The 21,205-nt window shown below is 46.0% G+C and overlaps 1 protein-coding gene across 1 annotated transcript in view; it reads right to left on the reverse strand.

The window, feature by feature from the left end:
• LOC147692387 (cytochrome P450 2A13-like) overlaps window positions 1-21,205 on the reverse strand; it is a 977,490-nt gene that overhangs the window by 723,357 nt on the left and 232,928 nt on the right. The gene's annotated exons all lie outside the window — the stretch shown is intronic.

Here is a 21,205-nt window from a genome sequence, read left to right on the forward strand (position 1 = left end):
AGGGAGGGGGGGTGTGAGTCCAGCACTACAGCTCCCACTCCCAATTATGCTGACCCCTGCTGTAACAACCTGTGCAGCCTCCACCACCACCGCCACAAATAAAGCTGCCTGCAACACTCTCCCTGCCTCAGGGGATGACCACCCCACAATCTGAGGAGGGCAGGGAGAGTAGGCGGATGCGTAGAGTAGTGACACTACAGGTTTGGGATAGCAGGGCAGGTGGGAGGGCAACTGGGCATCAAACCTAACCAGACAGTGGGACCGAAGCCCTGGCCAACATTGCCAGGTTCCTTGGGGCCTATGAACGAGCCCAGGGACACATGGGCCAGGCTCTGGAAGATTCCTGCGAGCTTCACCTGCTGCTGAGGTCCATAGACACCCGCATGGGCCAAATTGTGGACTTCTTGGGCCAGCTTTTGGTGGTTCTGAGAGACAGGCCTGTGGCCCAAACAACAGCTCCACCTACCTCCAGTGGCCCGCAGGGTGACAGTTTCCCAACCCCGCTGAGCCCACAGCAGAGCCCCCCCCCCCCTGCCAAACGTTCAAGGGACCATCCAAATAAATCCCAGGGAGGATCTCCTGGCAAAGCACCAGCCAAATGCCAGTCAAGGAGCCAGCCATGATTGCACCCCTCTTCACCTTGCCATTGACTTTGTTGACTGCCCTTCCCCTTACTGCCAGGTTAATGGCATCCATCTGTTGGACTGGGTCATCACATCAATGTGGTGACTACTTGATTATCTCATCTTCCATCACTAACAACTCATTGATTCACTTTCCACCTTTTTGTAAATATTCACTTCCCTGTCACATGTACCCATTGTAAATAAACACCCTTTGCACACCTGTGTGTTCATGTCAGCTCCATGTTTATTCCAGGATGCACACTGTTGACTCTGTTTACAATGTACCAGGAGCAGTGATTGTTTGGAGGCATTGGGAGGCTGAAGGGACCTAGGAAAACACAAGAGAACACTATTCACTTGTCTGGTGATGGCATCACACCCATTACACAACACTTGTCATTAAGGTACCCAAATCTGCACACATTACAATGAGCAACAGTACCAACATAGACATCCTGTAGCTGTGCATGACTACCCTGTCCCAAAAACATTAGCAAACAACACTTCAGAATTCTCTTGGGAGAACCAAAAAGGTTCACAACTAATATCAGTATCTTATGACACCCAATGCTAAATGAGCTTAAGGCACACAATCCTTGCATACAAAATTAAAGAAAATGGACCCTAATTGGCAATTTTAATACACACAAATTGTAAACAAAATATATATATATATATATTTATTAAAAACAAGATTATCGTTCCACAAAATCATAAATTAGTCCAATTCACAACAATACATTAAAAATCACACCATCACATAAGTATGGATAATGAGAGACAAAAAAAGTGCAAATAGTTAATCACATCATGTTTAAGTTGTTCCACATTGAATTAATTCCTTTCATTTGTTCAAATTACCATCAATCTTATAATCTATTGGGTATGAGCATATTCACTTGGATACAATGATATACATAGATACCAGGAGCAGTGATTGTTTTGAGGCATTGAGAGGCTGAAGGGACCTAGGAAAACAAAAGAGAACACTATTCACTTGTCTGGTGATGGCATCACAACCATTACACAACACTTGTCATTAAGGTACTCAAATCTGCACATTGCAATGAGCAACAATACCAACATAGACATCCTATAGCTGCGCATTACTACCCTGTCCCAGAAACATTAGCAGCCAGCACAGATGCAACAATAGACAGCAGTCCCAAAGCTCACCTAGGCCTTTTCAGCAACAACAAAATCTGTAGATAATGGCACCGTTGTACATTTTCGCACACCTTCAAGAGAAGTAGCGGTTGATGAGCTGTTGACACAGGTCGACACCTCCCTCTTCTCCACTATCCTCGTCACTGGACATGTGTGGGTTTGCAGGCCGTGGCCTCGGCTGCTCATCATCGTCCAGGAGCAGGGGGATCCCCTTGCGCAAGGCCAGGTTTTGGAGCATGCTGCATGCAACTACGATCTGACACACCTTTTGGGGAGAGTACATCAGTGCACCTCCGGTCTTGGGCAGGCAGTGGAGACGTGACTTAAGTAAACCAAAAGTACTCTCCAGCACACGACATGTCCTCCCATGGGCATCATTGTAGTGGACATCCCCCGGGGTCCTGGGATTCCTCTGTGGGCTCAGCAACCAAGGCCGATTGGGATATGCAGAGTCACCTAGGTATGAGATACAGAGACCAATGTTGTAACCCAAACAGTAGCTGAGAACAGCCTGACACTCATACACCACACTACTTGACTTTGCGTACTCACCTACAATCCACGCACGCTCTGGATGCAGATTTGCCATCAGCTGTGGTACGATGCTGTTATACAGGATGTAGGAGTCGTGGGCCTATCCTGGAAATTTAGCACAGACATGGGAGATTATCATATCTGCTTGGCATACCACTTGCACATTGATGGAATGGAAATGCTTCCTGTTCGTGTAGATGTGCTCACATGCCTGTGGTGGAACCAGGCCAACATGTGTGCAGTCAATGGCACCAACAACATTAGGGATGTGGCCAAGGACATCAAAATCACCCTTCACAGTCGCCAATTCATGCATCCTGGGAAAAGGATGTATTGGTTTCTGTATGTCATCATGGCGGACAGGACATCACATAGCATCATGCTGAACATTGGTTGCAAAAGAACAATACAGTGGCCAATACTGGATTTGATTCAAACTAGTCTAGTAGTGACCTTTATGAATGAAGCATATCGGTCCGTTTTGCGTCACTAGTTAAATTTTTATTTTCTTCACTAGTTGAGCATTGCAATTTTAAATCATGTCAAAGACAATGTATGCATGTACAAACAATTTATAAGGTTAGACATATCAAACCGACAACTTTATACATATTTACAATTTATACACATCATACCAACAACACTCATACTTCACTCACACAACTATACATATACACAACAATGAGGCCCTTTTTCAACAAAAGTCTAAGTAATGGAGCCTATAGATGGTATTATTTTCCTGGTTCAAACTATTTACAACTATATATATCGAACACAAATTCTTATTTTGAAGTCAGACATAGATTTTTTTTAAATATTTGTAGTTGACAAAGAGTCCAGTCAAGTCAGTTGAGGTCGACGCGTTTCAAACCCCTGATGGCGGGGTTCTCATCAGGACCAACATTTTCTACAACAAAGACCAAACAGATAATTAAAAAATCAGCTCAGGCTAATTCAGATTTACGTGTACATGCCACCAGTCGGCAATACCACCATACCTTGTAAATACGGTCAGTAACCCAGTTCGTTTGTGGTAGACAACCTTCAGTTTCCGTAGTGTCACTAGACAAAAGAACCACAACATGACATAAAGCCTGGTGAAACATAGTTTAAAGTGTGGGTCTGTTTGGACATTATTAGTTAATTGCTGCACTCACCTCTATGGTCGATAGAGGCAAAATACCTATTAAAACATAAAGACACATTGTGTCAGGAATTTTCAGGGACCGAGTATCAGAGGCAGTCAAGGCATGTGAAATTGAGAACTACAATCAGCTTACCGGGCGCTGTGGGGCTTCAAGCTGTATGCCCGTGTACTTTCCTTATTTTTCAGTGTTGGATTTCCACCTGAAAAGGAGGAATCGGTTAGTAAAACACTGAAACGGAATCAGGCAATGCGGAGCAAATTGCTCATGAAGGAGGATTCTTACCTTGATTGAAATCGCCGGTCGCGTCTAACAGTATTCGGCAAGTAAAACGCGGCGAACATTAGTCCTTCGTCTGTATTTACCCGGAAGGGTTGCGGGGACACGTGACTGGATTATGTGCCACAGAGTTTTGCAAGCGGACCAGAAAACAGTGGTCCTTCTTCTGTGTTGCCTGTTAGGGCTGATGTGATCACGTAGCGTTTTTACACTGGAAGGATAATTGTACAATCTAGTTGACAAAGCATGCTTGAAGGAGGGTTCTGAACGGGGGGCAGCTGGCTAATACATGTTTTGACATGTTTGAGTTGATCTGCCAGATCCGTAATTCTCAGCGAAAATCAGTGGATTAAAGAGAGGTTTTTTTGGGATGGAACAAAGAATACTGCTGCAGGATGAAAATGAATCATAGGTTCATTTTAAATATTTCTGAGATTTCATTCAGGCCCGTTATTGCAGTATTATATTTCATTATGAGCAAAGCTTCTCGCTGGCTCAATCTTCCTTCAGTATCTCCTCCTCTCGGATCCATTGATAACACGACTCATTTACTAACTGCCAAACCAAAAATGTGATCTATGGTATTATGTGTCCTTGCCCTAAACTGTACATAGGGAAAACAACCCAGGAAGCAAGACAGCGTATCACGCAGCATAAATCACGCTTAAGAAAAGAAACGCTAAATGCTCCACTAGTCTTACACTGGCAGGTGCATAAACATCGAGAAGACGATCTAAAATGGACAATTGTTTCAAAGATTGATATAGATCCGAGAGGAGGAGATACTGAAGGAAGATTGAGCCAGCGAGAAGCTTTGCTCATAATGAAATATAATACTGCAATAACGGGCCTGAATGAAATCTCAGAAATATTTAAAATGAACCTATGATTCATTTTCATCCTGCGGCAGTATTCTTTGTTCCATCCCCAAAAAAACCCTCTTTAATCCACTGATTTTCGCTGAGAATTACGGATCTGGCAGATCAACTCAAACATGTCAAAACATGTATTAGCCAGCTGCCCCCCGTTCAGAACCCTCCTTCAAGCATGCTTTGTCAACTAGATTGTACAATTATCCTTCCAGTGTAAAAACGCTACGTGATCACATCAGCCCTAACAGGCAACACAGAAGAAGGACCACTGTTTTCTGGTCTGCTTGCAAAACCCTGTGGGACGTAATCCAGTCACGTGTCCCCGCAACCCTTCCGGGTAAATACAGACGAATGACTAATGTTCGCCGCGTTTTACTTGCCGAATACTGTAAGACGCGACCGGCGATTTCAATCAAGGTAAGAATCCTCCTTCATGAGCAATTTGCTCCTCATTGCCTGATTCCGTTTCAGTGTTTTACCAACTGATTCCTCCTTTTCAGGTGGAAATCCAACACTGAAAAATAAGAAAAGTACACAGGCATACAGCTTGAAGCCCCACAGAACCTGGTAAGCTGATTGTAGTTCTCAATTTCACATGCCTTGACTGCCTCTGAAACTAAAATTCCTGACACAATGTGTCTTTATGTTTTAATAGGTATTTTGCCTCTATCGACCATAGAGGTGAGTGCAGCAATTAACTAATAATGTCCAAACAGACCCACACTTTAAACTATGTTTCACCAGGGTTTATGTCATGTTGTGTTTTTTTTGTCTAGTGTGACTACGGAAACTGAAGGTTGTCTACCACAAACGAACTGGGTTACTGACCGTATTTACAAGGTATGGTGGTATTGCCGACTGGTGGCATGTACACGTGAATCTGAATTAGCCTGAGCTGATTTTTTAATTATCTGTTTGGTCTTTGTTGTAGAAAATGTTGGTCCTGATGAGATTCCCGCCATCAGGGGTTTGAAACGCGTCGACCTCAACTGACTTGAGACTCTTTGTCAACTACAAATATTTAAAAAAGTTCTATGTCTGACTTCAAAATAAGAATTTGTGTTCGATATATATAGTTGTAAATAGTTTGAACCAGGAAAATAATACCATCTATAGGCTCCATTACTTAGACTTTTGTTGACAAAGGGCCTCATTGTTGTGTATATTTATAGTTGTGTGAGTGAAGTATGAGTGTTGTTGGTAGGATGTGTATAAATTGTAAATATGTATAAAGTTGTCGGTTTGATATGTCTAACCTTATAAATTGTTTGTACATGCATACATTGTCTTTGACATGATTTAAAATTGCAATGCTCAACTAGTGAAGAAAATAAAAATTTAACTAGTGACGCAAAACGGACCGTTATGCTTCATTCATAAAGGTCACTACTAGACTAGTTTGAATCAAATCCAGTATTTGCCACTGTATTGTTCTTTTGTTGGATTTGGCTTAGCCTTACTGGACACAGCCAGGACCCTGTGTTGTTTTTTCCCGAACATAGGTTGCGACATCCCACCTGTGGTAGACACTATGTACTGGAACGAACCAGTAGCAAAGAAATGCGGGGCCGTCATCATCTTACACATTGGTGTCAGAGCAGATGTATGCGTTCTGCGAGGCCTCAGATGGGGCTCCAACAGAGCACATAGGTCTTGAAGGGTAGGTCGATCCAGACGGAATTTACACATGATAGGCTCATTCTCCATGTCCGTCAGCACTGTGAATGGATGATGCACATTTGGTCATCTCCTAGGTGAGATGTAAGGGCACAAATGTTAATTAAATCCCCCTATGTGATGTGTCCAACATCTTACGTGTTCACTGAGACAGCGCCAACAATGACTGGCAGAAACACTTCGGCTTACAGCACAACTCACTTGTGGGGACACCTTGATAAAAACTATTTGCACACTTGTCCAGTATTCACACAGTGAGTACCCCCAAAACAGAATCAGACTATGTGAATACATTGCAACATCTTGTGTCACCAGCCCTGAGAGTAGTTGACACAGCAAATGTGTGAGACAGCAACACTGCTAGCCTCTACGTAGCTGCTGTACCTGCAACATCCACTTGCGTAATCGGACAGGGCACCCAGTCACAGCACAATGTGCACAATGTGTGCACAAAGAGCAAGTATTATCATGAGTTCAGCAATCTACATAATGAAATAGGCACATTATGTGGTCATACCGTCATTACTGTCGGGGCCAGTTATTGGATACAATTACAAGATGCACGATCACAGTAGCAACCGCTTGGCTCCTGCGGTATGTCACCGCCAATGCCCATGCCCTTACAGCCAACGGGAAACACAATCGTGGTTGCCAAATGCATTTTTGAAAATCACAGTAGGCATGATTCACTACCGCACGGCCGGTCATTGGATCCAATTGCAAGATCCACAATCGCGGATGCAACCACCTGGCCCCTGCTGTGTGTCATCGCCAATGCCCTTGCCCTTAGAGCCAATGGGAAATGCAATCACAGTAGCCAAATGCATTTTTGAAAATCGCGGTAGGAGTGCTCCGCTACCACGGACCGGTCATTGGAAGCTGACCTGGAAAACCAATTACAGCAGCTTAGTACCACTGAAACCACCCCAGGGGGCTGTATATGTGTGGGAGAGAGCCACACATTTCCACTGCTTCCAGACAACCTTCACCACCAACTGCTGCTGTTCCTGGCTCATGGACCCAGTGATAGCGAGGACTGAGACCATCAGGGCCCGTCCCTTCATCACAGAAGAGCTGGAGGTCCTGGTGGACGAGGTGCTCACACAGTATGGGAGGCTATATGGTGCTCCTGATGTCATGGTAAGTGTTTCAGAGTGAAAGTAGGGGAGTGCAGGGAGTGCAGAAATGAATTTGATCTGCTGCAGTATGTGCCTGAGAGTGAGGGTATCTGTGATACACTGCCTAGCATGCTGACTTCAGGTGAAAGGGGTTTGTAGCCTATTTTACACGTTTCCCTGGCTGCATATCATGATGGGAGGGACATGCTGTTTTTTTGCAGCCATGCAGTTACACTGCAAGTTTGGTAAGTGGGAGACAGGACAGAAATTGCCTGGGCTAATGGATGTTTGGGTTCATGAGGTACTTCACAGGCTCATCTGTGACATTACAATGGGTTTCCGTCCAGAGTATACTGATGGAAGTGTGTCTGACTCAATACTGCCACCATGGATATGTCAGCAGTATGCATAAGAGTGAAATGCCGGAGGGTGACACTCTTGGTGGAAATTCACCTATGACACAGCAGTTTGTTGTACTTTTGAAACGTCCCCCTTCCATTTTCATCATGTTGTGTACTGACTCACATGTGTAGGCACTGTTTGCCCTCCCATATTGTACATGCATGGGACAGTTCTGATGGCACACGTTAGACCGCAGTGTGAGCCCCCCTGGCCTGCACAGTTACTGCTGAATTTGTCAGGGACCCATCACTGTAATGACAGAGTGAGACATATGGGTTGTCTGCTCGCCTATTCCTCAATGAGCTATCTTAGGCCTGTGGATTGCAGAAGACAGACCTTGTGATAAGGGTGTGACATTGTAAGATCATGTCCCTATATGTGACCTCCATGACACGGGTAGCCATTCACAGGCCAAGGACATTGAGGGGTGTGCAGTGTTGGACACTGTGAGTGTGCCCCAAAACATCATTTGCAATGTAATGTATGTTTTGTTCTCTCACATACTGCATTGCAGATGTGGGCTTTCTTCACCTTGCTTTCTGTGCTGGCATTCTGAAAGTGTATGAGATGGCCAGGTACTGTGTCCATCCTCATTCCTGCATGCATCTAGATATGATTATCTCATGCTAATGTACTACATGTCATGCTGTATTGTCTCTGCTAAACATATCTGAATAGATATGCTGAGTGTGCTTGCTCCTGTACTGAGACACAGTGGTACATAACATAACCCAGTGTCACTGAAATTTGCTCTCCTTGTCTCCCATGCCTGCAGCTCAAACTCCACCAGAGTAAGGATGTATGGAGGGCCATTGCACACAAGGTGCGGGCCCTAGGTGTCTCCAACCGACAGCACACACACTGTCACAAGAGGTGGGATGACATATGCCGGCTGAGAAAAAACGTGGCAGAGATGATGATGCTGGGGCTGCTCCCATGGACTAGCAGGTTGGCGCGAAGGAGCATGACACCCATACTGACCCGCATCTTAGCTGTGACAGCCTGAGCTGGATGAACATTTGAGGGCCCATCAGCAGCAAGCTGGGGGTGAGTATTCTGCAAAGGGGTACTTAGGGTGTCAGTGACTGCATGTATGCCAACCCTGAGCCAGTGATGGGCTCGGTGATGTTGCTAGTGTGATGTAATGGCTTGTAAGTGGCCTCTGTGTTGGGTGCAGCAGTCATGCATTTTATCTACATGTACTTTTTAATGTCACTGATGTAATGGCCCTTGATGTTGCATTCTGAGTTGTGGCCTTATGGCATTGGCTGGATTAGGGGAGGCATAGACATCCCATTGCAGTGAACGACAGTGTGCCTCATCTTAGTGTGCTTTCGTCAATGTGTGTAGTGCCTGACCTCGAAATACACATCTGACACAAATGTGAAACTGTATTTGTGCACCAAAGCATGACATGGTGGATGGCAGGAGCTCATGGCCATTGCTAAATGACATTTTGGAGGCTGTATCTGTGTTGTCCCCTTATGTTGACTCCATATGTGACTGTGACAACAAGTTGGATGTGGATTTTTTCACCCACAGAGACCTAGGTATGCACACAGTGATCTGTATGTCAGGTCACACAGTGTCACGGGCAAGCTATTTGGCTGTGTGGACACCACATGGGTCAATGATGCCAAGTGTGCCTTCTACCAGCCATCTTTTGAGTTGTGAATTAAGGTTGCAAAATGTTACTGCACAGGGTATTGTGCAACTTGGGGTATCATCATCTTGTTTTGTGCTTTGCTTGCATATGATGTTTGTGAGTATGGCACAAAACTGAAGGACATGGGATGAATATCAGTGGTGAGGCATCTTGCATGACTGCTACACAGGATCTCACTGACACTGATGTGAACAGCACCTCGGAGGGGGACAGGAGTGACCTAGAGGAATCCCACCCGGAAACACCAACCTCTACATCATCTGACAGCAGCGGTGACACCTCGATGTTGGTGAGCACAGAGAGTGGGAAATCTGCCTCCTCTTCCACCACACACCATCCAATGCCCACCCTCTCAGCTACTTCCACTAGTACTGCACGTGCCTGCGGCCCTAGGAAGGGAAGAGTGTCCTTTCCCCCAGGCACCACTGTCCCTGCCTCCCCTGCTGCCCTCAGTGTTGAGGCAGTAGACATTTTGTGCCAGCTGTATGTGGGTCAGACATCTCTACTGAATGCCTTCCAAGTCCATGACAAGAAGTTGGCACAGGTAGTTGCCTTCAAGAAGGACATTCATTCAGACGTGGGTGGGCTATACAGGACTGTCCATTCTTTTTCCTCTACAGTGACAGCAGCCATTCAGCTGTCACAGGCTCAGAGTCCAGCTCCCGTCCCTTTTGCAACCCCCCTGCCAGTAGCTACATCTGATGATAGTGACCACACACCACAGCCCACAGGCTCCAGGTACACCACATGCAGCACACAACAGCAGCAACCCAAGCGGGCGAGAGCGCAGACACCATCCCCCTAACAAACTAAAGTGACACAGAGGCGCAAATGCAAAAGCCCCGCAGGTGACACTCAGGGTCATCAAGCCAAGAAGCAGGCCTCGGGCTCACATGCCTCAAAATCAGCCCCATCCAAGGACACTCCCGTCCCAAAAGCGTCTCCCAAAGACAGGCAAAGAGTTGCTAGGCCTGCTGTGAAGCAGGTGCCTGCTAGGAGTCCGCAGAAGAAGCCCTCTAAGGCAGATTCACCCACAACCTCAACTCCCACCACCCACACCCCTGTGAAGCTGGGAAAGAAGGGCACTGTAGGGGGTTCACCTGGTCAACAGGGGATGGAGGGGAAAAGGCAAGGCCAGGCCAAGCGTACCACCAGATCCAGCAGATCCTGAGAGGGAGGGCCAGCACCTGCACCTGATGCTCCTGTGGTGGAGAGTGTGCCTGTTGTGCCAGCCCCATTTCCCACTATTACCAAGACAATTATTCCCTATAAAATCCCCAAGAATTGGAAAGGCACTTCTCCACATTCTCCCTCACACACTGTGTCTCAGGGCAGCATGTCTCCACCTCCACGTGCCACCACACCACCCGGTCCAAGAAGCCCTCTGGCTCCCAAAGCCACTCATGCCTCTACCTCAGCTGGTCCTCTCTCTCCCAGGTCCAGTCCTCCAACTGTCCACGACGATCAGCCACCTCCCAGTCTGACTGACAGCCAAGTCTGAGGCTGAATCCCCCTCCCACCCTGTATTATGGGCTGGCCAACGACCGGTGCAGATGAGGAATCCAAGATGGCGCCTGGCTGGGCGCCCTCCAAAACAACAGCGAGCGGTCTAGTCTCGCGGCCCAGGGAAGGAGAGAACTGGCGGGAAGAACGAGGGCTCGACAGTTGGCCAGGGTGTGGAGTGTTGGCTGATGGCGAGAACACGGCGGGGTAGCAGGAGACACGGAGGAAGTCAGCGGAACCTGAGAGTGGAAGCCCGAGGACCGGAGTAGACTGACGGGAGGCCCGAGGAAGACCGAGCGATGATACAGAGGGAGAGTTCCCCACCAAACACCGTGCTTGTATCCGGTAGTTCCCAGGACACCGAGATGCCCAACACTACGGTCCAGGGGGACCGTTGATCCAGGCAAGTTACGTGGAGGGAAGGGTGGAGGTTGGAGGGAAAGGGCTTCTGGGGACTGTGGCACAAACAAGGGCACTTACCAGTGAATGAGTGTTAAACCCTACACAGAATCCCTACACCTTCCCCACCCTGCAACCAGTCTCTTTTATCCCTCACTAATCTCGGTGAGCTAGGAATGTTAGTGACAGCGAGCACACTATAGAGTATAGATATACCAGATAGACAGTGACATTAGTGTCCTTTTCTGTTTGCCTTTTGGGGAGCGCCGGCCCTGGTCGCAGTACAGAAGCAATAAAGCTTGAAGAGGAAAGCCGTCTACTGAAAGACTATAGCCCAGGACTGTGTAGTTCCTTCTTTGTGTTGTGGTGTACTCAACCTGTCAGGACTGTGGGTATTGAATAAATATTGCTACATTGGAGATATTCTCAGGTCACATGTCTTTCTACTTGGAAGACTGATAATTCAGAGTTCTCCCCCCCCCCCCTTCATGAGAGAGAGGTAAAAACCATCACACAACCCTACTATCCCCCTAGCTGTGTTGCTTCCCAGGGCAGTGTACTGTGTCACCCATTCCCTGTGCAGCTTCTCATGCACACATGTACCTACTGTGCACTTTGTACTGGCCACTGGCCTTGCTGTTTATCACTTTGGATGCCTATTCCCCGTGAAGGTTCTCATGCACACATGTGCCTACTTTGAACTATGGACTGGCCAATGGCCTTGATGTTTATCACTTTGGATGCCCATTCCCATTGCAGTTTCTCAAGCACACATGTACTTTATTCTACCTTGTACGGGTCAATGGCCTTGCTGTTTGTCACTATGGATGCCCATTCCCTGTGCAGGTTCTCATGTACCTACTATGCACTTTGTACTGGCCAATGGCCTTGCTGTTCATCACTTTTGATGCTCATTCCCTGTGCAGGTTCTCATGCACACATGGGCCTACTTTGAATTATGGCCTGGCCACTGGCCTTGCTGTTTATGACTGTGTTTGCCATTCTCTGTGCAGGTTCTCTTGCACACATTTGCCTACTTTGAACTATGGACTGGCCACTGCCCTTGCTGTTGTCTACTTTTGATGCCTATCTGGGCAATATTCAATAAGGACAGTTCCTCATGTTGACTGCTTTGTCAGTGCCCTTGTTTAAAAAACACTTTACTTTATGGGTATGGTTTCATGTGACACATGCTCAGTATGCCACATTGACATTGCCAATTGCTTGTTTTACTTTTCAGGGTTTGCCAGTGGTGAGGGGCACTTTAGTTCTTCTTCATTCTGGGGCTTGAGGGTCCAATGATGGGTGTTTGTGATGATCTACAGTTATCCTAATCATTCTATGGTCAGGTTAGCTAAATTGTACAAATGTCATGTTAGGGTGGACTATCAGCACATAGGAGAATTCTATCCACAGGATTACACACAGGGTGGCCAGGGTCCATCATGTCTGTGTGATCTTTCTTGATGAGTGAGCAGCAGTGGTGATATATGGTCATCTTGTGATGGCCTGTCTTCCTAGTCACATGGGTACATTTGAATGTGTGGACTTGAGTGGTCATGAAGTGTGAAGGGGTGACTTGGTCAGTAGTGTTGATGTGTGTGTGCCCCTGCAATGCCAACTGCAGACATGTATGACCCAGGAGCTGAATGCCTGTTTGTTTGAATTGTCAGCCCTGTGCGTGTGATTGTGTGCACATGTATGAGTAGTGGTTTGTGCACTGTGCAGTGTGTTGGTGTGTCTATGCACTATTGGGGGACACCTACTTGTTGCTGCCAGTTGTGAGTATGCAGAGTGTGTGACTGCCAAGTCTGTGTTGTGTTTTGTTGATCAGCCATGTGCCTTGTTACCATTTGTGCTCACTGTGCAGACCTGCTCAGCCACACTGACATTGTTGGTGAGTTTTCTCATGCATTGCTGTCACTTAAGGCCATTTTTGGCTCCAGTATGGCATGTGGGTTGTGGAGTCATACCATTCCCTATCTGTGCTTCAGATGCCTACCCATTTTGAGTGACCCCTCCATGTATTTGTGTATAGTACATTCCTGACCTGTCCACTACTGACGTACACACCACTATGCTTTGTGGTACTGATCTGTGCACAGGACTAATGTGCCACTCGGGACAGTTTTCCAATTAGTTGTGTGTGATTTTCTTGTACTGGTTTGCAGTCATGGTTGCTCATGTACAGTGCATCTGTTTGTGCTGCACAGTCCTCTGGTCATGTTGTTTGCACCTGGGTGTCCCTGAGTTGTGCATATTTGAGTGTTGGGTTAGCTGTATGTGTGTTTGCTGTGGTACTGCTACCCTTCCTGAGTGTGATGTTGTATGTGTGCTGTGCAGATTTGTGTTGTGGGAGTACATGGTGTGACACTGAGATGTGTGTGCTACTGATTCGGTTGATGTGCACACACTGCCTGGCCTGCATGCAGTGCTGTGAGTGTATGTTGCCTTGTACTTTCCTGGTGTGCATCCCCTGATGTCCAGCTGAGTTTGCAATGTGATGTATTGACATGTGCATCTATTGTATTTTTGTTGTGGATGTATGCAGTGTTTGGCCTGTGTTGGCTCTTTCTGCTGACAAATGCTCTATGTGTGATATTTTTTGCATTACATTGTGTGTGAGTTGTTTGGGCATTGTGAAACATTCATACGTGTGTTACAAGTGTAGTGTGCATTACATGCCTGTGTGTCACATGCAGCAAGGTGTATTCTTGTTACTGAGCTTGTTTTGAGTGCATACTAGTGCTATGTCCTCCTATCTTTGACCTGTCAATTGTGCATGCATGTGGTACACTATGACACCATGTTGGCTTGATGGGTGGTGTGGTGTGTCTGACTCTGTTAGCTTATTGTCCCATTGATCCCAGTTTGTGTTCATGAATGTTTTGAGATGCTTTACTTCTTGTTTGTGTTGGGGTATGGTGTCTGTGCATTGGTCCTGGGTGACAATGTTGTGTAAACTTGTTCTGTCTGGTGTCCCATTGCCTTTCCACTGTTTGGCTGGCATATGTGGGCTTGTTGTACTTCTGTGTATGTTGTTTTAGAGGTTTGTGTTTGGCTATTGTTTTTGTGTCAGCATTGGTTTAGGCGTCTCTGAGTGTGTGTGTGATGTTTGTGGATGCACCCCAAGGAGTGTGATTGGTTGTCAGTGTACGCACAGCATCATTTGCACCATCCTGTGTGTTTAACACTGGTTTTGAGTGCTGCAGGTGTGAGGTGGGTGGAGGAGGGGTATGTGTGAAGGACACACATTGTTTTTGACAGTCAGGGAGTGTGAAAATGAGCCATGTGTGTTGTGCTGATGTCATACACATGTCAAGTGAGTTTACACAGATGTGTGGCTGGTCACTGTATGACTTCAGACACTTCCTATCATTCATGTGCCTATGCATGGCTTGCCTTGATGTCTCCCTGAGTTGCTGAACAAAGGTCACTTTGACTTAATTTCACTCATTGTGCCACCCATGTCTGATTAGATGGCCTTACGGTAGTGTGATATGTTCCTTCTCTTGCATGTGATGCACACATGCTTTGTGGCTTGCTCCATGGCTTTTCTGCACTGTCCACTTTACTTTTGCCTAGCCCATTTGTTGCCCTCCATTGCTGCTGACATCTGGTATGTGTATGTGTTTGTGTGTCAGTGTGGGGTGTGTCTGAGTGATGTGACAGGCAGTGTGTACAGTTAAGGGGTTGTTCATATGCAGTGTGAGTGTTCTATTTTGTGATTGGACTCGGTTTGCTTGACATGAGTGACACCCTCACCTTCTGAGATAGGCTCCCTGGTTGTTTGGTGTGTGTGGTGTAGGGTCTGGGGGCACCTGGCTGGGGTATTGTGCAGGGGGTGCACAGGAAGAGCAAACAGCATGTCCTCAAATGGTTGTGGGGGGCATAGTGTGTGAAGGGTGGAGGTGGGGCCCTGTTACTCTTTGTGGACTGCCCATGCCTTTCATTGGCCTTGCCTACTACACTGTGCACAGGATTTCCTGCATCTGCACCGCTACGGTGACGTTACCAGGACATTGCTGTGATTTTGCAGGTGATGGGTGACCTGGTGCGGAGGGGTGATTTAGGTAGGACATGTGTGGATACACTTGGGGATGTGTTCTTGTCCCTACTAGAGTGTGTGATGTGGACAGGAACCCGGGAGTTGTGAGTTGTGGTTGTGTGAGGAGTTGTGTGACTGTGTACCTGCAACATTGTCCGCGACAGTGCATTATTTGCTGGTAGTGGATCAGGTACAGCACCGGAAAGGCATGTAGAGCTAGATCCATTGTGGTCCGGAGCGGGTGGAGGGGACAAGAAGTCTGGTTTGGCGCTTCGCTGTCGTGATTCCACTGACTCCGGTTGGGTGGTTTCTCCGCTGCGGTGTGACAGGCTGTTTGGGGCATCCTGATTTGTACGGCGGATGGGACGTCATTCCATACGGCGGTGGGTCTCTATTGGCTTCCACCTCCGTGGTGGCTGGCGCATTTTTATGGCGGTTCACTTCGCACCTCGGCGGAAGGGAAATGGGCTATGTTTGCCCATTGTAATATTGCGGGTGTGAGGACCGCTGCTGGTGTGTGTAAAATGACATTTTCCGCCAGCATTGCAGAGGTGCCTTTACCCGCCATCATAATGAGTCCCTTAGTGAGGTGTTCCTAGGAGAAGGTATCCCAGCCATGCTTCTTACATATAATGGCACACAACTTACGTTATAACATATGGTGGAATATTTTGACAGGATTGATTTGAAGCACATGTGTACATCATTGTACAAACCACAAGGCAATGGCCCATGTGAGAGGTTAAATAGACTGGTGAAAGGCACCATGCAGTTGACATTAACTTCTAATTTTCCTGTACAACGTAAAATCAAATAAATGTTATGGGCATACCACAACACTATACATCTAGGTATGGATAAATCCCCTTTTGAATTAATGAGGGGGAGGCAAGCTGGCAACAAAATGATTCCCACCTGGTTGCTCAAAAATGATGCAAATTCTTTGTTGTGTGGATCCAACTACAGCAATTTGTGGGGCAGTAGGAGCATTCAACCGTTGACTTTTAAACCCGGTGGTGTTGATAAAGGATTAAACAAATCCAGGGGTCCTTTTCAGGTGAGATCGGTAGTAGGAAGTTGGGTTAAGTTACAGAATGGACAGACATGGAATCTGAGGAGGATGGGTTTGCACTCAAAACAAGCAAAGTCGTTGCAGAATCCCACATTCATGGTTGTTGGGCAAGGGCCTGATGGCAAAAATAGGGATGTCAAGTTATCTTCAAGGGATTGTACTGGCAAGGGAAGAGAGGTTCGGGGACACAGTTTGCCAGATTTTTTGAAGCACTAAATTTGTCATTGAGTTTTGAAGGAAAGGAGTGGAGTAGGGTATTTGATGGTGCATTATATCAATTTTATTGAACCTCATTATGCACTGTATGCAACCTCATTGTGTACTGTATGCAGGGTTTCACATAGTGTTTGTTTTAATTTATAGTGTTATTGTTTTGTTGCATATTTTGTTTTTTATGAAGAAAATGAGATGTGTTATGTTTTACTCTTGGCTTGGGGGCAGCATGCCTCTGGCTGACCGGCTCGTGGCGTGTGACGTTGTTTGTGTTCCATGCCCCGTGCTCAGTGTTCTGTAGAAGTGACAGTTGGAGGTTGACGGCTTCACTGGCTGTGCTGGTTGGGTGTCTGTGCTGCCTCCGAGGAATAAACTACTTTACATTTATTCAAGAGTCTCTGTTTTATATACGACAGAAACATTAAAAAACAAATCCTTGAAAAGAACATTTGTGTGGTGCTAGAGGCAGATCTCCTAGTAAAAACAGATAGTCTGAAGGTATTGCATGAGTTCTTGTGGCTCCTGCAGTATATGTATAACAAAAAGGAGAGTAAGGGAAGTTTGCACAGTCTTATGTGTGGTGGGAACTCCTGGTCCCTTAAACTAGAGTTAAACAAACAGTGGAGGAGTACCCCCTATAGGCAAAAAGATATTTATACAAAGAAGAGATTCCTTCTGTATCAGGAGCTTAAGGCTCTGGTTTTAGCAAAAGATTGCCCCAACCTTTTTATATTGGACAGTCATAGTCCTTAGAGAAGACCCCTCACTCACCAACCTAGTTGGTGACATGCTTCATCATCGGGGTCCCACCCCATAGGCCGAGTGCCTATAGGGTGTGCTGCGACACCTGGTTACAGTGGAGCGGGTTTCTTTGATTTTTATATGTGCAAAGGAGAACTGTGAAAAGTGTGTTAAAAAGGGGTCAAATCTACTCACACCAAGAATTTATTCTGGAGTGCTTGAACCCTTATTAAAATATATGTGGCACCAGTGCCTATTTAGGAAGGTTTAGGTGCTTCGAGACGTGTGAAAAAGAATAAAAATAGCGTAGTGTGCTATGTGAGTTATTTACAAGTTAAAATAGGTCTACATGTTTCAAGCAATGGTAATATTATGTGGTTTTCGTCAGGACCGTGTTATTTGAACGGGGTGGTACACACACGCTAAGGCGTGTCCAGCCCTCGTCCAAAAGCAGACCATAAATAGTGGTCTGGTGTTAAAAAGTGCTTTTTCCTGAGTTCAGGAGAAAAACCTGTGAAATAGAAAACATATAAAAGGTTGGGTAAACGTACTGGGGATAACAATACAAGGGTACAAATTACTATAGTTATTGTGCTAGGTGAGTACTCATGTGATAGTAAAACACCTCACATTTCAGGTCGTACCCGTGGTCTGTCTGTGGTAGTTGACAGAAGTGCTCAGGCGGAGTTTACCGGAGCAAAAAGGTGTTGAAAATGATTCCAACAACTAGTTAATGCACTAGTTGTAGGTACACGTGACAAGGGGAAGGGGGGGTGTGGGAGAGCAATCGCTATCTCTAGTGCGGCGTCACAACACGCCCAGGCATTTCTGAAAGTGACCGGTATCTAAGTTTTAGTACCATTTCAAAACATCACACACTTAGGGACTGTTTAGCTTACACTCGAAGCAGCAATTTGCGCCTCATGGGCATCGAGCTGGCCAAGACTGCAAGTATCCGTTACCTAAAGAATAGCGGCAAATCAAGAGGTTTGTATTCCATTAAACTGTTGCAGCAAATAGGCGCGTCTTGGTCTGAGACGCATTATTTACGTCTCAATTCTAAGATTCAGGGCACTTACTTGCGGCTTCTGCTCGTCAGGCCTTTAAACCTACTTGGTTCTGTGCTCGGAAATGCCCCGTGGAGTCACCCGTAGCGGTAACGGCGTCTAGAAGTAGTTTGTCTGTTACTTCCTGGGTAGGTGTGGCTCCATTCAGGGAGTTCCTGTGAACCAATCGGTGCGCGGCTCGGGGGTGGTGCCCGATGACGCTGTGTGTGACGCGATGGTCACGTGGGATACAGCGTTTTTCGGTTGTCTAGGTGATTATGAACGCGAACGGCGCTCAAGGGCGGGTCGCGCCTTTCAGAGAGGGAAATTGGTTTTATTGATCTTGGTAAAACCAATATTTAGCTGAAAAATGTACAATGTACAATGAGCTAAAGAGGTATCAGACTCTGGGAACAACAATATACAGGACATGCTACAGCGTGGATTGCTGTATTCAATGTGGAATCATAGTGTGGTTTTTTGAGGAATTAACTTGCATATCATATGTGGAACCATAGTGTGGTTTAAAGAGGATTTAGCTTACACACCATATTAACGGGGGTAGATTACCCCATTACTGAGTTCCATGGGATGTTATCGTTGAGCCCAGTTTTATAGGTGGCAAGTCTATAAACCCACCTTTGTTCCTTCTCAAAAAGGCGTTGGTTTATATTGGTTCCTGTTCTTATCTGTTCTATTATTGTCCAGCGGATATCGTCCGCGCTGTGGCCAGCCGACAGGAAATGTTCGGTAAGCTTTGTGTTTGTCATTTTGCACCTAATGGTGCTTCTGTGTTCACCAATGCGTGTCTTGATTTTTCTGCCAGTCATACCCACGTATCTGAGGTCACAAGGACATGTTAGCAGATACACCACGTTTTCACTGTTACAATTCGTATGCCCCCTGATCGTCCATACTTTGTTGGGTTCTAGTTGTAATGTTTTAGCATTGTTGGTGAAGGGGCAGACGCTGCAATTTCCGCATTTGTAGTGTCCTGTCACTTTTGGCAGGCCCCATATGTTCAAAACAGACTCATTCTCCGTTATAGTTGTTTTTGGTCTGGTTCTGGTTCTGGTTCTGGTTCTGGCATTTCCGAGCACAGAACCAAGTAGGTTTAAAGGCCTGACGAGCAGAAGCCGCAAGTAAGTGCCCTGAATCTTAGAATTGAGACGTAAATAATGCGTCTCAGACCAAGACGCGCCTATTTGCTGCAACAGTTTAATGGGATACAAACCTCTTGATTTGCCGCGATTCTTTAGGTAACGGATACCTGCAGTCTTGGCCAGCTCGATGCCCATGAGGCGCAAATTGCTGCTTCGAGTGTAAGCTAAACAGTCCCTAAGTGTGTGATGTTTTGAAATGGTACTAAAACTTAGATACCGGTCACTTTCAGAAATGCCTGGGCGTGTTGTGACGCCGCACTAGAGATAGCGATTGCTCTCCCACACCCCCCCTTCCCCTTGTCACGTGTACCTACAACTAGTGCATTAACTAGTTGTTGGAATCATTTTCAACACCTTTTTGCTCCGGTAAACTCCGCCTGAGCACTTCTGTCAACTACCACAGACAGACCACGGGTACGACCTGAAATGTGAGGTGTTTTACTATCACATGAGTACTCACCTAGCACAATAACTATAGTAATTTGTACCCTTGTATTGTTATCCCAGTACGTTTACCCAACCTTTTATATGTTTTCTATTTCACAGGTTTTTCTCCTGAACTCAGGAAAAAGCACTTTTTAACACCAGACCACTATTTATGGTCTGCTTTTGGACAAGGGCTGGACACGCCTTAGCGTGTGTGTACCACCCCGTTCAAATAACACGCTCCTGCAGTATAGTCATGATTATGATAGATTTCTTCCTCAAGCCATGGTGTACTCCGTCATTGGGTCATCCATGAAACCAGATTCTCCTTCATTATTCAGCTGGGCTACTCATGATTGTGAGGTGGTTAACTCATGACGTGCCTATGGCTCTGTATTTGAAAAAGTCTGGAAAGACCAAGGACCGCCTAAGCGTCCTTAAAGATCTGATCTTCAGTTGCTGCTTTGTCTTCACAGTTTCCACAAGGAAATCCATGAATCGGGGGATGCTCCAGGGTGTATCACAGGGTACTGCCAGGATGGCCTCTCAGCCACCCATTCCTACCCCACCTCTGTAGTTTGAAAGAATGAGAACACCTTTTATGGATTACTTTGAGCTTTGCAGGGAAAATGAGCATTTATTGGAGGTTATGGGCCTTGAGTTTCTGCTTCACCTCATCAAAGGATCGCCGCTGCTTTTTTGTCACATACCAACAACCAAAGGGAATGCCAATACTGCTATTCATTTTAAATCATTTGAATCAACAGATGCGTGGACCAACCATCAAAGCATTGTTAAGCTCATTAGTGGCTTTTATTTGTATATACCAACATTTTTTAAGATTTAAAAAGAAACACTTTAATACATGTGATACACGCTTCATTTAAACATTACATAAACACTAAACAAGGAAAAAAGCAAAAAATGAATTGCGCTTTCATTCAACAGCTCTCAAAAGACCACTCACTCTACACACACAACATCCACACTTTCAAAAAATATCTTACACAATCATGCTTGTACATCCTGTACCAAACAACATTGCAATTAATCACAATTTCTTTTTGAAAACGTATCCTATACAGTTTTTTCAAATATTTTTACATTT

This window comes from Lissotriton vulgaris, chromosome 9 (genome assembly GCF_964263255.1).
Source record: "Lissotriton vulgaris chromosome 9, aLisVul1.2, whole genome shotgun sequence".
NCBI lineage: Eukaryota > Metazoa > Chordata > Amphibia > Caudata > Salamandridae > Lissotriton > Lissotriton vulgaris.